Source organism: Cinclus cinclus, chromosome 4, assembly GCF_963662255.1.
Source record: "Cinclus cinclus chromosome 4, bCinCin1.1, whole genome shotgun sequence".
Lineage (NCBI taxonomy): Eukaryota > Metazoa > Chordata > Aves > Passeriformes > Cinclidae > Cinclus > Cinclus cinclus.
Window position 1 is genome coordinate 59,812,598 of NC_085049.1, and position 10,929 is coordinate 59,823,526.

Genomic DNA, 10,929 nt, shown 5'->3' on the forward strand with positions numbered 1-10,929 from the left:
CAGTCCTGCCAATGGCTGCACCCCCAAAACCAATGGGATGATGGTGGCACAGGACAGGAATGAGGTGAGGAAATAAGAATTTCTTAGGGCATGCTACAGGCATCTTTATATTAACTCTATGTGCATGAATTAATGCAAAGACAGGCAGTGGAGGATGCAACTAGGACAGAGGGTGTTTGCTAAACTGTGATTGAATATGGTCAGACTTGTGTAATAAGATATGGTCTAACATATACAGAGATTATCTTAATTTACAGCAGACAATGTCCCTGTTGATAATATATACAGTATCAAGTAAGTTTCTGACATGCTAGAGTGGCACTAACTTAAGTGTCTGAGGTCTGAAAGACCGTCTCAGTTTATACTTTATTTAACATTTAATTACACCCCTTACTTCCTTTTTTCTATTTTTTTTTTAAATGGGAAAAGATCAGCTTGGTTTTGAACTGTGCAGATCGATAGGGATGCTTACTTTGCCATATTTAAAGCTAGCAGATGCCTATCTCCTACTTGGTTTGGGGTTTTGTTGTAGTTGTTGTTATGGTTTTTGAAGGTTTTGGGTTCTTTGTTTTTGTTTGGGGATGTGGGGAAAAGAGGTGTTAAGAGTTCAAAAATTAATGTTTCACGAAGTTCAAAATTAATGTCTCAACTTGTAACACACTCTCCTTCTCCCACAATACTGGTTGCAGAAGCTACCCACGGCTGACACCATTAATGAAGCTCCATATGGTTTTGCTTCTCCTCACTTTTCCTCAGCCTAACAAACTTTGGCACTGCTCAAATTTTCCTGGTCCTGAGGAAACAGGAGAAATTCCAGCAGTTCCAGTTTCTCCTTCCCTTGCTTTTACAAGGTTCCCATGGTGCCATCTGTGAAAAACCTATTGTAATGGCAAAGCATGAAGGCAAACTTATCTGAACACCATTGGTAGTGTGGAGTTTTTCATACTGCATTCAGTATTGGTAACAGTTACTTACACTGCATTAGAGTTGAAGGATTTCAGTAACATCAGGGCTCCTCAAGCCCAGCACAACTTACACATACAGCAACAAATGTCTGTGCCTGACTAACAGGCTAGCAAAGTTTTTTTAAGGTAGAAAGGCTTCAAAACAGATCATCATTTTAAAGCACCCATGAGCTGACAACAGTTTGTACAATTATCACGAATCACTCAAAAAAAGCTTCCAGTACACCTGGGAAGTGACCATGTACACAGAAAGTACCCTGTATGCACCATAGCTCAGCAAGTGCTTTTTGCAGCTCCCTTCTACACTCAGTCATGAAGGATATAGATCATTACAGCCTCCAGCTATAGAGCTTTAGCTCAGAGAGTAGCAGCTCACACTTTTAGCTCTGGAGATCCCCAGTTCAATCTGCTGTGTGTCAGCCAAGAGGGCAGCTGTCATATAATTACAGCCACAACTTTGCATGTGAAAAAGTAGGGAGAGCGAACAGAGATCTTATTATAGAATTCTAGTTGCAACCTGCTGAACAGCTCCCTATTTAAAGTAACTTCTTGTAAAGAGAAAGGAGAGGGGGCCAAAAAAAAAAAAAAAAAAGGAAAAAGGAGAACAAGAATCTTCCAACTCAGCTTCCCAATTCCCTCTGTTCTGCAGAACAAATCAGTGCTGCTTTGCACTCTTTTGTTACAAATGCCTATGTACACAAGATGAAGCACACAAGTGCAAAGCCAGGAGTAAGGCTCCTGGCTTATCAGTCCAAAAAAGAGAAAAAGGAAAAAAATCTCATTGCTGCAACTGAGGCATCTAAAGTCCAGCAAGGCATCAGTTTCTTCCTGAACCATAACCATTCTGCAGTACCCAACCCACTTAGTTATGCAATTCAAGTATTAAAATTTAAGATTAAATCTTAAGTCATTTACATCCTGTTTTCTTCAAGCTGTACGTACAAGCTCTCAGGAAGGTTTGACAGAACAGAAAATCCATGAAAAGAGTATGTTTGAAATACAAAGGTACAAAACATGGTGAAAAAATCACTCTCAAATTAAAAGTTCTTTTAGTGAGTGCAACATAAAACAACAAGACCAAGTTTCTTCTTATCCATTTATCTTTCTTCAGATCCTTCTGCACAGAGTTATTTTTGCACTGAACTTTCTTCCAAGCCAAGACAATCAAAAACTAAATTTGAAACAATGTAATCCAGTTTTAAAGAAATGTCAGTTTCCCCCCCCAAAAACAATTCTAGAAATCTATTTCAAGCTTAAAATACAGATTCCTTGCAGTACATTCTTTTCTCCTCAACAGTTCCATCCATCCATCCATCCATCCATCCATCCATCCATCCCAGCAGTACAAAACCTGTGGGTCTCCCACTGCCTGAGATGAATCAACCATTTTGGACCAGGAGTAACAAATGGGAGCTAACTCTCCAACTTCCTGCAAACTATTTACCTGCTTGCTGAATACCACTTAAGTGGACCAATCTGACTCAAACTGTTCAGTATCTGCCTGCAAAAACACAGGATTGCTTAAATACCTCAACTAGCTCATGCATTCTACACCACTGGCCCTTCAAAGCTCCCTGAAACACGCTGCCATGCTTCCAACAAGCATGGTCTCCAGCCAAGCTAGAATGTGTTCAGGTAATTGCTAATGCCAAGCACAAACCTGCAACAGTAAACTCCAGAACAGAATTCAGCAACACTTTATATTTAAACCAGTTGAGTTCTCTGGTGACATCCTCTTTTCAGCCCGGTTTCTGAAGACCCCTTTTCATTTGGCTCAGTCTTCTGCTTTGCCCTTCAAGCAAGACCTACTCAGGGAACACACAAACTAGCTGACCATGCCCCTCTCTTTAGAAGAGAGTAAGGGAGAGAATCAAGGACATGAAGCCCAGTTTTGAAGAAAGCTACATGCAGCTTCAGCAGCACAGATGCATTTGGGGTTGATTATGGACATGCAGCAGAACTCTGGCTGGGCTCATCCCACAGGAGGAACCCATAAAAAATTCACCTTCCACTCACTTCCTGCAACGAAGGAAAGTTCAAAAACATCTGAGCCACACTTGTCCAACAAAAGATGGATGACTGAAATGAAACACCATTATGCTGTTTTCTGGTATTACTTCTGTGAATTCAGCACTGCTAAAAGGTTCCAGACAGACATGCTCTGAAGACCCAAATCCTCTGCCTACCTTGAGAACGCATGCAGAGGGAACAGCAGCAAAACTTATACATACTTTTCTCATCTCCTCCAGCCTGCCAAGGCTGAAATGACTGACAAAGGTCCAAAATGAGGAACACACAAATTATTAACATTGCACTAGTAGTCTCGCTGTTGCTGTAACAGACTAAAGACTTAAGAGAGGCAGATTCTGCAGGGAAATACTACTTTACTTCAAAATCATTCATTCAGGAAACTTACAGAGGAGAAAAGAATAACTCTGCAGCACACTGTCAAAACCCTCAGCTTTAAGACCCTTCATTTTTAAAGCAAAAGCAATTTTAACAAGAACAGGAAATTGATGTGAAGCATAAGAAGCTTCAGATTTCAAGTGAGCAACACTGGAACAGCATTACTTCCGGACACAAATCCCAACACACAGATCTTCTCATGCCTGACCTGGAAAGTCCATCTCACTTCTGAGAGCCAGGTGAGTGTTCTGTTTCTGCAGCCTCTCTGCTGGAACAGCCAAGTGGCATGCAGTGAGAAGATAATGGGGAACCATGCTCTACCGATTGGAAGGGAGCCAAAAAGCCAGTTCAGTTTTTTTCTGGGATTGCAACCTGTGCTTTACACCCATGCAAGGCTCCAGATTCATACTCCCACCAAGTTTCTATTTCATTCCAAGTCTCATGGACTACATTCCAAGTCTCACGGACACATGACCACAGGCAGTACACACAGAGATGCAGCTTCCTACTGACATATTCGCCTTCTCTGTTTCAATGGGAAGCAGTTTATGCATTTTTCTGTTTTACATTAATTTCAAGAACTAGGACAAATGACGTGAACTTTGACATTTCTGAAAAAAAAGTTAATTTTTTTAATCTTTCTAAGCAATCAGAATAGATTTACTTTTCATTTAAAACACTAAATTTCCCTCCCAAAATATCTGAAGTAGCCACTGCAATGTTTTCTTTACCAAAGCCTGCAAAGCCTCAACATTCTTAATAATATTTTGAATATAAAGAGGCACAACCTTGCTCCATACCAACAAAAAAAAAAAAAAAGCAGTCAAGTTTTCACACAATGAAGCAATTAATTTTTAAACTTGTACTTTCTATTAAAAGTTCTCATATTTAAAAACCCAAAAAAGGTTTCTAGAAACTTTAGACACTGATGGGGACAAAGAAAAAACAGACCCTACCCCCAGCTGGATGGCATTCCTCTCTTTGGGTGCAATGTGGTAACATTTGATTGACGCATCTGATCCATTCCAAAACTCCAGGCGTTGTTTTAATCATCAATGGGTAGAATCCTATTAATTTTTAGGGGAAAAAAAAGAAAAACAGAGTAGAATATGGATACAGGACACAGAGCACCTCGCGTTTGTCTCGCAGATCCAGCTGATTTAGCTAGATACACAATAATCAACAGATTCAAGACTGAGTTAATGACAGAAATTCACATCTAGCAGCATAAGCCCCTTTTCCCCTTTCACTCTCTTTTTGCCATCTCAAGTCAACCCCATGTCTCAACACAACCTGGAACATTAGTCCCATACCAAAGGAAATGAAATAGGAAGAAGGAAAGGAGTGGGAAGAGATAAACCAGGGTAAATACAGATAGCATGAAAAGCCCATTGGCATGCAACCAAGAGCCTGCACAGGCCCTTGCTACAGCAGAAAACTGGAGATCAAGCACGTACGAGGAGACAGCGGGAGAACAGATGTGAGAAGAAGGTTCAAGTGTCCCTGGGCTCGGGGTAAGAAATGGCAGTAGAGCACAGCAGTGAGCTCCAGCACACACAGTGAGCTCAGCCTTCAGCAGCAGCACCAGGTGACCCACTGGCTTGGTGTCTGCCACGATAGGCATTTTCAGTATATCAATACTGGTATTGTATGGTACAAGCAACATCATGTGAACCTTCCACATGAACTAAGGCTTCCCAGTCTGCCCATAAATTTATTTGGCTATCAGCCAAACCCTGATCCACCAATACTAACAACTTTTGCTCTGAAATGAGCCTCCACTTACAGTCTTGCAACAAACAGTCACTGCTGTTTTGTTTCAGCACTGATGAGAACTGCAAGCCCTAAGGACCCACAAACATAAGAGGCAGCACAATTCTAAAGGAATTTACCCATTCCAGAAGCAGCCAGAAGGTGAGCATCTGACCCTTCCAGCTAGCCAGCAGACACATCAGACCAGCCCACATCCCATTAAATCAAACCTGGAGTCTGGTACCTTCCCACCAGAAATGGAAACCCGGCTGAATGGTCAGCAGGACATCAGGAAAATACTCCTGGTCTAGGAGCTGACCAGCTGGCCTGTTTGGGAACACGGACTGCACAAAGGTTTTTGGACACCCTGCTGTTCCTTGTTTGCTCTTTATATCTGTTCTGTATTCCCAAGTCTAAGGAGAATTACCAGCACAGAAGTGCTAGGTGAGGAAAAGTAGGAAAGGCAAGAACAAGCTGATGTACCGCAAAGGGAAGGAAGCAGCAGATTGAAGATGGGATTTTAACATTAGCAAAACTGGTTGCTAGACTGTAGAGCAGAATCTGGGGGGAACAGGAGGTGGCCAGTCACAGGAAAGAGGCAGGCAAATGCTTGCTATTACAGGGTACCCTGTAGCCCCTAGCTGATAAATCAGATTTTGCTGCTAAAGTCTCACACCAGCTCCTAAAGCCTCTAGCACCGACTGGGGGGGGGGGGGGCTCAGCAACAAGCAGGATTTGCCACGAGTATGCCCACCCAAAAGCTTCAGGTAGTCACTTAAGGTCTCTCAGGCCCAGACCATTAAGTGCCCTGATGATAAGGACACAGACCTCGAATTCCATGATGGGTCATGTGGAACTCACAGACTGAGAAGGATATGCTGCTTTGCTCAGCCTTGACAAGGACCACACAGCTGCAGCTAGTGCCTCCCTTAGGCTCCTCAGAGCCAGCGGCTGCATTCCCAGCCAGCCTGCCTTTGTAACCAACCCCCTGCCCGCCAGGAGGGCCTGAACCCTGCACCATCAGCAGTGAAAGCACAAACCTCCACCTCATGCTCTAAATAATTAAACTCTGTGGGAGCATCAACAGACTCATAAAACTCTTACACAGACCAAGCCAGTCATTAATGGGGGTCAAAGATGAGCGCTCTATTTTTTCTCAGAGTGCTTTGATGCGTGGGGAGAGTGGTGAGAGGAGATCTTCATTACCCTTCTCTGGTACCTGATGAATTTTTCCTTTCCTGGCTATCAACACCTCCTACTTCCACCCGAGCCCCTTACTGCTGGCAATCATCCGGACAGTCAGAGCCAGTTGGAAGGTGTGTTTGGATGACATCTGTGCCAGCTGGTCACCTGCAAGTAGGGAAGCAAGGGGCCTCACCCAGCAAAGCCAGGCTCTACCAGAGGCTCAGCCGGTGCTTATTACGAGGTTTGGGTTTCCCCAGGGCCAGTGCAATGCTTAAAGTCATGCAAACCACAACCTCATGCACTGTCTCCCCTACAGCAAGGCACGGAGCAGAGCACAAGGCAGTAAAATATGTCAGGATTATTAACTCGGGCTCAGAGCCAGAGCTGGGAGCTGCCACAAGGGTAGGGAGGCTGCCTGCAGCCCTGCAGGTCAGCAGGAAGGAAGTGGAAGTCCCCTGACAGGCAAGGAGAGGCAGCACGCAGGAAAAGCAAGCCACAGTTGAGAAAAGGTCACAGAAACACTAGTCTGACCCACCCCGTCTAGCTTTAAAATATATATATATATATACACTTACACATGTGAACTGCTTGCTCCTGTGCTCTGTTGGGACATTTTAAGGAGAGGTCTGCTCTTCCCATTCTATCTACATTCCCCAGTCCATACCAGCTTTGTAAATGGTTTTTCAGACTTTCCATCAATGGAAAGAAGGGAAAGCAGGCAGTTTTGTGGAAAGGATCACCACAACACAAAAACACCCCAAGCAGCAGGCACGTGTGTTGGATGCTCTATTGGCAGCTCCAATTCCAGCTTGCACCAGCCCAGCCTCTGCCTGCTTTCTCTGCTGCATTAGCTTTGTGTGGAAGAGAGGCCCCAGACTGCAAGTAGCCCCAGGATCTCTGCTACTGTACCAAAAAATAGTGACTGGTGCAGCAAGGCCAGCTTCTATTTATTAATTACAAGTAGAACTGCTAGATACCCCTCTTTTCAAATCACTAGAAACCTTCTCCCAACAAGCCCCAGTACCTGGACATTCAGACATTAAGAGATTTACACACAACATCAGCACTCATCTTTTCCATCATGGCAAAAGCAGCAGCTGTTACTTCCCCTGTTCTCGGAAATAAGGGGGAAAATAGCTAGGACTCTTGAGCCTTGGCACCTCTTCCCTCTCACCCTTTGGCTACCAGAGCTCCTGTTACTATTCAGGGCAGAAGTGCTCCACAGGGCACACATTCCAGGGGGCTGAGCCATCCCACGTGGCCAGGCTCAAAATGGCAGACAGCGATGAATAGGATAATTAGAAAGTACAACAGCAACCGCAACATAAAAACAAGCAGCTTCTATTACAAGAAACAGTTCTATGGCATGGTTAGATCCATCACCCCATATGCTGGGTTGTGGTGGTGCCTCAGGAGCCTGCTGCTATTATCTGTTTGCAATCACATTTCAGCCCGTCTTTCTGCTTAATGCTCGAAAAGCAAAGCTAATCAGATTCCCTCTCTCTTTCTGCTTAATGTCTCCAGTTCCCAAGCATGCTCTGTACTAGTTCAATTGATGTTCAAGTAACACTAGCCAGGAGCATGCAGTGCAAAAGAAAATAAAATGGAATTACCTATTAATTTTAGTCCTTTGCACCTATTTTGTCTAAAATTTCTTCTATGCTTGATCTTTGCAAACAAAAGTCAGGAAATTCCCATTTCCCCCTCTACACCACACCAGGCTCCCATATGAGTTCCCTTCTTCAAACTGCTCCTCCAGTGGTATCTGGGCAATTAATTATAGAACAGACCTTTCCGGCTTCCCTCTTACTCTCTAGAATAGCTTCTTAAAATATTTGCTGGCTAGGAACCTCCAGATTAGGATGTCTTCTGCTGGCACTGTAATAGCCCCTCTTTGTTAATCTATCTGAAATGACCATCACATACTCTCCTACTCCCTCTCCCTCTAGTACTATTTAATTACTACAGTCCCACATGGGAACTCTAAAGTGCTCTCAGCATTTCAGGTCTGAGGACAAACAGGACCCCAAACAGCTTCTTTTTTTACTCCATTCCTTCACACACCAAAGGGCAGCTGGAGCATTGCTGGAGTCAGTTGCAATACCTGGATCTTTACTAGAGCAGCCATCACAACAGGAGGTAAGATGCCCTCAGACAGGGCAGATTGCATGAAAATTCAGCAAAGTGATCCAGAAAGAGACTAGCTTACAGGAACACCCATCATCATGAGAAGAGTTGCCCATTACAAGCATAATAGATTTGCCAGAAGAAAAAAAAAACAGCCAGAAAAAAAACACCAACAAAAAACAAACAAAAAAACACACACACACAAAAAAACAAAACAAAACAAAAAAACCACAACAACAGCAAGTATTTACATGAGAAGAGATGTAGGTGGAAGACAAATCTGCCAGGATACATATCTATCCAGGAGTGAAAAAAAGGGAGACTGCAGAGATGAAACCCCAGACAGCCCATCAGCCCATGCATCTGTACACATTCCCCAGCTAATACCCACTACATCAATCAGAACAATGGCAGCTCCAGAGAAGACCCCGATTATCCAAGCTCCTTCACTAACATCTTCCCCAGAGGCTGCATGCATGTGCAAAGGAATGGAAAAAACCCATACCTCTCAATGAGATTACTTCCAGCATTTTCTGTATTTCTCCCACTCTTACAAATGTGTCTTTAAGAAAAATATTGCAGCTGGCTTATAAATGTATCAGTTTTAAAAAACCCCAAACATAGCCTTGAAAACAAAGGCACTTTGTACTCACCATATCCAGTGGCATCATTATTTAATATCAATGCACTGATTCTTTCCTTTATTCACTCCATCCTTGGAACACAAACCCACTGCAACAGCCACCCAGTGTATAATCTTACCATGCAATGCAACACAACCCTACAATAACCTTTCTTTTGCCATGTCTTTGGCTACCAAAGAGAAGAATTTAAGTTTAAACGGTTCAAATACCCAAACCAACTACAGTACAACATGAAATGAATCTCTAACTCTCAAAGCTGGAGCTAATTCCCTCATCCTTCCCTGTGACTTTCCTTATTTGAAAAAGGCTGCACAAACATTTCTAATTTGTGCACCACACCAATTGCAACCTGTCCCTCCTGACAAGCTGTACATTACAAGTACAGCTGCTGGGTCAGTCCACACACACACAGGCTCACTGCATCCTGCTGCCTCTGGCACACTGCTCTTCACTGACATCATCTCCACCTTCATGCTGTAGAAAATTCACCAGACAGGCACTGTTTCTGTTCCTGTAGCCATAAGGCAATTGCTGTAGGCCAACAGATGCCTCCATCTCATCTCCAAATGCACACTCCAACCTGCACCATGCCCCTGCAAAGCAGATGCTTGGGCACATTGGACACACGTCCTCCCCACAGCCAGCATGGGCTAATGCAGATACACCAAAACATCACTGGCAAAGCTGAGGCAGAAATACCACCCCTGCCAGTCAGCAGAAGTGAAGTTTGCCTTGGTCAGTTCCCATGGAGCCTGAGCTTCATCTCACCCCGGACTTCATGACATCCCTGGAGCAAGATGGCACCGCTCTACAATACCAGAGCAATGTCCCATAGGGCCTTCCCAATTTCTGCTAGTGCCTGAAAATTAGTTAGCCAGTAGCACCTGGAACAACTGCAAGCCACAGTTCAGAGAAGGAGAGACTTCCTCCTGGTGTCGTGGTACCCAGCTCCAGGCACAGCTCACCATGGCATGCAGAAAATTTTCCTCTCCTTATCATTTACCCCAGATCACCTGGTCCCATCAGCTCCAGGGTCTCAGTGCAAACAGCTGCCATCACCAGGTTTAGGGAAGCTCTTTTACAAACGTGGTCTTCAGCTATCCCACCAGGCAGTTTTCATTTTGCCCTCTCATAACAAATGATTACAGCTACTATTTTTTCAGCCCGTTAATAATAATTGAGTAATAATAATAATAATAATAATAATTCTTATGCTCACAGCAGTGGGGTCTCAGGAACTACAGTATGCCTCCAATTGTAGAGGCAGTGAAACTCAACTTTTTCCCTTTTCCCCCCCTTTTGAAAATACTGCTTGGGTATGAAGTCAGCATCTGGAGGCACATGAGTATATCTGAGGGACAGAAGAGGTGCAGGGGGGAAGGGAGGGATCTGAAAATGAAAGCTGAGGGTGAGGCTTCACATTACAACTGAACCAAGCTAACAGGTCACTGCTGCCAAAAAAAAAAAAGAGTGGGGGGGCCCATTTTCACCTTTCTTTCATTCCTTACCTTTCACTGCTGGCCAAACAAATCTTGCCCCTCCTTAGTGGCAGCTCTGATACAAGTCTGAACCTGGTGAACAGGTTCAGCTCTCTGTCCCAGGAGAAAACAACTCACTTTTTTATGGTTTTAGGCAAGTCAGCTTTCCAAAAGCTGAGCAAGTTGTATCCACAAGGCAAGGAATATGGCCACAGAGCCAGGAGCAAGGCATGATCACCTGCTTTAGGAGGAGCAAGTGGTTGGACTGGGTCAGCCATAGCAGGAAAACCCATCCTAACCCACATGAAAGTGCAGTTTCATCCAACAAGGATACTGGTCAGCATAAAAAATGCAGCCCAGCTGAAAAACCTG